The sequence below is a fragment of the Pinus tabuliformis genome, chromosome 9 (genome assembly GCF_031772625.1).
Source record: "Pinus tabuliformis cultivar Carrire ecotype Pingquan chromosome 9, CPIR1, whole genome shotgun sequence".
Taxonomy (NCBI): domain Eukaryota; kingdom Viridiplantae; phylum Streptophyta; class Pinopsida; order Pinales; family Pinaceae; genus Pinus; species Pinus tabuliformis.
The window spans coordinates 314,384,241-314,390,615 of record NC_142307.1 but is presented as its reverse complement, the minus strand read 5'-3'; positions in this window follow the sequence as shown (position 1 = coordinate 314,390,615).

Genomic DNA, 6,375 nt, shown 5'->3' with positions numbered 1-6,375 from the left:
ACCCCACAGTTCATTAGCAGGGTCACTGATCTACTGATGGGGGTACCTTGGGATAAGGAGGAGAGAAAACTAGGCCAGAAGGCTAAGAAGGAATTCTTTTTGCCGGAGGAGAAATTCTCAGAAGACAAGAATGGAGTGTGAAGAACCAGCCTACAACCGTTCTGGAGTGAGTTCAACCTCCAAATTATGAAGTATATCATGTGCGAGGGGCGATTCAACATTGTGTATGGATACCATTTTCAGCTGCTCACAAAACTTAGACACCAAATGGACCTACCCTCAGAGAAAAAGTTGAGCATCCCTTATTTCCTCCTACAATCCATGACCGAGTGTGCCACTAAGTTGAAAGAGGGGACGCCAGATCAGATAGCCCATCATGGGCTCATTAAGCTCCTCGTGGAAGATGCACTTCACACGTATACCGTCCCTCTCTCCTGGGAAACCTTCCGGAATTTGACTAAGGATGATGATATCCGAGTACTGGCTGAGGAGCTAACCTCCTCCAGCAGCGAGGAGAAGGAACCAATTCAAACAGAAAAGAAAGAAAAAGGTCGAGAAAACATGGCCAAAGCACCAAAGAAAGAGCACAAGGGAAAACAAGAGGAAAACCAAGCTGCCAAAACAGAGGGTGACAAAACCACATTAACCCCCAAGGAAAAACAGCTACAAAGCATAGTGGAAAGGACTGAAAAGGTCCATTTCAGTGAGGGAACCTCTAAGGCAGCCTCAGAAAAATTGAAAGAAAAATCACCCTCAGACAAGCAGGCTAAAACGGTGCCATCTGTTTCTACAGGAAAATTGAAAACGGCTTCTACAGGAAGCCAAAAATCAGCCACTAAAGGGCTTTCTACAGGAAGTCCTGAGAAAAGAACACAGAAGGAGAAGACGTCCGAAATTCTTGCTCGGGAGGCAGCAGCTGTGCTGGCCACCCTAAGTACCTCCCCCAAGCCAAAGGAGAAACGCAAAAGGGAGATTCCTCTGTATTTCAAAGCGAGGAGAAGTGTGAAAATTAAAACTGGCAGGCCCCAACCTCCATCCAAAGACCCAATTACCGTCGAGGACACCCCTACCTCGCCAAGGGAGAAGTCCCCCTCCAAAATATCAGTCACTTATGAGCGGGGGAGCCCCAAGACAACTATCTGGAGGGAGAGAATGGAAAGGTCAACGTCAAAAACCCCTCTACAAGATGTTGAAGCAGTTCTACAGGAAACTTTAGCCAAGCTCAAGGAGACCAAAAGAATGGAGGGGGAGGCAGCCACCTCACCACAAAGGGACGCAGAGGTAGAACACATCATGGAGCCTAGCCCCAAGCCCAACTTGAGGTATTATTACAACTTTTTGGAGGCTGGGAAAATTATCCCACAAAAATTCACAATACCGCTCTTCTTTGCATTGGAAGAAGAAAGAGTACGAACCCACACGTGGATGAGGATAGCTAAATCTAAAGGAGTAGCAGATATAGGCCCCTTGGAGGAACAACTCAAGGAAGCAAGAAGGGAATTAGCTATGGCCAAGCACGTGGGAAACTGCCAGTGAGTATTTCTATAGGAAGAGAATGAGAAGCTCAAACTGCAGCTACAAGAATAGAGGAAAGAAAGGGGCATAGCCTCAGGGGACACTACAGCAAAACATCAAGGCAATGAAGGAATGCAATCTGGTCCTGAGGGACTAAACCAGCATTTACAAGAAAGGGAACTGCAAGCAAACATAGAGATACAAGCTCTCAAACAGCAGTTGCAAGAAAAAGAGGCACAACTGGCCTGCATGGCCAGTTGGGCTATGGATGCTCTATAATGCAGGCAGCTGGCCAAATCTTATGGCCTATACCTACGGGACCAGTGGCTGTAATTCCAAATTAATGCATTAGCACAGAGGGGTATCTCCCAGATCGAAAACCCCCAGCAATTCACATATTTGTGCAACAGTAGCTCCTCAGAGGACAAGGCCAAGCTATCAGAGTTCTACCTCCACAATTTGGCCCTTCCTAATGTAACTTCATGGGATCCCAACACGGTTGTGGGAGATATGCAGCTAATGGCATTTACCTCATGGTTAAACCACGAAGAAAAGAGAGCGACAGAGGTCAGGGATGTTATGGACCGGGAGTTACATGAACCACTGTTAATCAGAGCAGAGCCAGGGGACCCCGCTGCATTGATATCCACCCACCAACACCTAAAAACCAACCCACAGGCTTTACTAAAATATATGGATCAGCAGGCTCAGGCTATAGCACATTTCGAGGATATGGAGCGACTACTAGGTGACAATTGTGTTCATGCTTGCACCCGGAGGTGGAACACATTGTCCCACAGCCTCAAAATCAGGGAGTATCACACTCCAACTAGAATGAGGGAGGGCCTAGTACAGGTACCTCTCTACAAGAAGTTCATGCAGAACCTCCAGGCCAGCTGGATCGGCCTCAAGCTAAGCCCACCTTTTCTTCTGGGATTAGTAGAAGGAAGCACAGAAAAAGAAGAACATAAGCAATGGGAAGAGGTGGAAAAGAAGTTCAGGTTCCATGACAGTGAGGAGGATACTACTGCAGAAGCCTGGGATGTGAGAGTGGCGGTTAAGGCAATGAAGGACGAGGAGCTGGATTAGTTGCTCAAGGATGAGCAATCATTTTACCAGGGGGGTGATGATGAGCCCCAAATTTGGTAACATTTTGGGCTCATTTGGCCTAAATACCCTTGTTCAATCCTTCATTTTTCATAACTTATGCATTATTTTCTATTATGTTTATGTCATTTGTACGAATAAGGGTAGTCACTATTCCTAGGTGGCTAACATGTGCTCATTTCAGGATTTTTTGACACATGTTGAAGAAAAACCGAGCAGACATGGGCTAGGAGACAGCCAAGCTTGGGTTGAGGATTTGTAGGGGGTTTGTCTATGGCATTAAATAACCTCCCTCGGGATCTTCACCCCCAACTCCGAGCTCCAAAGGCCACCAAAACCGGATCTAGAAGGCAGCCAAGCAGATTTCGTGGAAGGAGCTGTTCACTCACAGTTTGGGCAGCCAAGTCCCATAAACTTAGGAGGCCAGCTAGGGCCTCGTAGTGTATAAATGATAAGGCTTCAGCCTTCAAAAAGGACTTTTGAAAAACTTTTGCACATTCTGCACTACGTGCTGCTAGCTCTGTTTTGTTCTTTTGTAGCCATTATTGGCATAACTCTTGACTTATGAGTATTTTTTGATAATGGGAAGCAGTCAAATTTGATATCAGCTCTGAGATTTTTATAGGAGCCATAGCTCTCGTGGTTGGGCCCAACCTGAGAGCCTAGGGCCTCCTTATTTGTATTGTTATCTTTCCTTTCAGCACTGTGATTTTCCTTTTATGCATCTGAACGAAGTTTATTGAGCTAAGATTTAGTTGTGTTGGTTAAGTAGGATACTGTTGATGAATAGAATTACTTTGGATGTATAGAATGGATTGATAAGACAAACATTGATAAAAGCTCCATAAAAGGGTTGCCTGCACTCTTAGTTTCACCTCTCCCTTATTGGATCAGGGGCTGGAATTGTGGAGCCAGTGCCGCTCAACAAAAACACTAGTTTGCTTGGCCATGCAATCATTGGTGTAATGTTTTTTATTTGTAGAAGTTAGTCATGCGTTTAGAACTTTTTAGATGTTCCTTTGATTAAGTGTTGTACATGGTTTTCTGTGGGAATAAAGTTGCTGTTCATTCGTTTCAATGATAGTTCGAATAGATTAGCTAAGATTTCGGTTGTATGCAGGATTTGGTTGATTCAGTTAAGTGCTCACCGTGCAGGGCTTATCCATCTTTCTCTCATCCACCTAAGCTTCGTCCAAGCCAACTGCTCCATCTCCTAGTCAGCTTCCTCGTCTCACAACTCCTCTTATGTCCACGTAACCCTACCTTCTTGCTCTTCCATTGCCTTAGTCTTCCTTGAGACAAGTTATCTCTCCACACCCTCTCATCACTTCATCCATCAGTCGCTGGGTCATCTCAGAACCCTACCCTACCTCCCTATCCATTCATTCACCTTACCTCACTCACCCATCCTCCAAAATCCAATTTTAAAACATCCTGTAGAAATTTCTGAACATTCTGTAGAAACTCCTGAAACATCCTGTAGAAACTCCTGAAACATCCTGTAGAACCCCTGCAGACTTCCTATAGAAGCTCACAAACAAGGTTTTTTGACAACCAAACTTTGTGAAACTCTTTGGAAGAGTGTTAGGGGCTCCTTAGACCCTCTCTGTACCATCCCAACCTTTTCCAAGAATTTCTCCTCCTCGATCCACCCCTGCACAGTGAAAAGCCAGTTGAAAGCACATGCACGATAATTCTAATAACTTAGTCAAAAATACAAAAGGATGTTTTCTTCAAATAGAGGTAGTCTAGACACATGTATTTTACCTTCATAGAAGTAATGGCATCTCTTTCAGTAGTTTGCATGCTCTCCTTTGCGTCAGTAGGCCTAGCTGGTAGAATTAGGGTTTGCTAGGGTTTGTGTTTCTTTTCTGGCTTTCAGTTCTTTCTGCAAGTAGATTAGCTTCCTTTGAGTTAGCTTCCATCCATCAGTTAAAAAGCTTCTTCTAAGAGCTCATAGAAGTTGGCTTGAGCCCCTAGCGGACTTGTGCCAGCTGACCAAGTGACAGTTGCGGCAAGAGCTAGTACTTGTGCATACAGCACCGTCGCTTCCAAGTTTGTTACGAACTACCGGGTTGATAAAATTAAAGAAGGGACTTCCAGGAGTTGTAGCATTATTGCTACAATACTAGGGCCCACCAATGGTCAGACATCACAAAACCATCATCAAATTGGTCTCTACCCAAGCCTTCCACGGCTCTAGATAATTTGTTCCAACCAAGGCTTATAGGATTAATAACTCAACCCACAACGTTCATTGGGCTTCCAGAGCATTTGTCCAACCAAGGCTTCCAGGACTAGTAACTCAACCCACTAAGGGCTTCCAGATCATTTTTCCAACCAAGTATTTTAGGACTAGCAACTCAACCCAAAGCGTTTTTCCATAAGGGATTCGTGGAACTAATAACTCAACCCAAGCTAAAGGAAACAGTAGATCCAACAAAAATAAAAAAAGGAAATAAATCCACAACACCATGGCTATCTAGGAAATGGTAAGGCTATGAAAATCCACTATCAATCCAGTCAATCCTCCATGGAAGTGAAAATCATGACCAATAATCCACATGCATATGGCATTCATGCCAAAACTAGTGAGGAAAACATACATGCAACTAGGTACTTGTAAGCCAAATCTGTTGTAGTTGTTGATCTCAATGTCCTCTTATGATTTCTTGCTCTTCCTTTGCCTTCTTTCTCCAAAAATATAAGTATTCCACACCCTCCAAGAGTGCTCTAAGAAAAATCTAAGTGTCCAAGAATGAGAGATAGTCAATAATGAGATAGCTCGAAAACTGAACTGACTAAAGTCTATGTATTGATCCTCAAAAGCCTTTTCATGAATGATGCCTCTATTTTCTTCATTTTCCATTATTTTCCTTCATTTGCCTCCTCACATGCAACATGTGACCTTTCAACTCCTTTTCTCTTAATTTCCATTATTTCCATAAATAAATGTGCCAAAAATGACATTTTACCTTTCCAAAACCTTAGCCATTGCCTTTTCCAAATTCCTTAGCCATATTAATTGAAATGAACACCCACACTAGGATGTCTCGCCCAACATTCAGGTTGCAATAAGTGTCCCATCAACTGTGGTTATTATTTTTCCTTAATTACTTTTACTAGGAATTCTCACCAGGGTTGTTACAGAACCCTCCCCCTTGGGGGAACACCATCCTCGGTGTTCAAGAACACCTATAACCACAAACGTTTTGTAAGAAAAACATATTTCCATTGGATATTTATAAATTAGATCGTTGCAATATTTACAATGATCAACCTGATGAGAAGCAACTAACATGAAAACATAACAAACATAACATCATAATGACATGAAACCCATACCGCTTATTGGAGCTTTGTAACATAACTCATGGTGGTATTTACATCCATACACATATGTACATATACCAAACATCACCAAAACATGTACCAAAACATATACCAAGACAAATACCAAAATTTATTTGCCTCAACCAACAAACAAAGAAGGATACACAGCCCGCAACTGATATATCATCTCCCATGTAGCTTCATCGAGCTAAAGTGCTTCCATTGCACCTTAACTTGCTCGATTGCTCAGTTCCAAAGCATGAACACCTTTTTTTGTAATATACACTGAGGCTTTGACTGGAATTCTCCATCTATTTCCACCTATAATACATACCAGTCAATCAGATGATCAACATCTTTAACATACTTCTTAAGCAATGACACATGGGAAACATCATGGAATTTCATTGTCATGGGTAG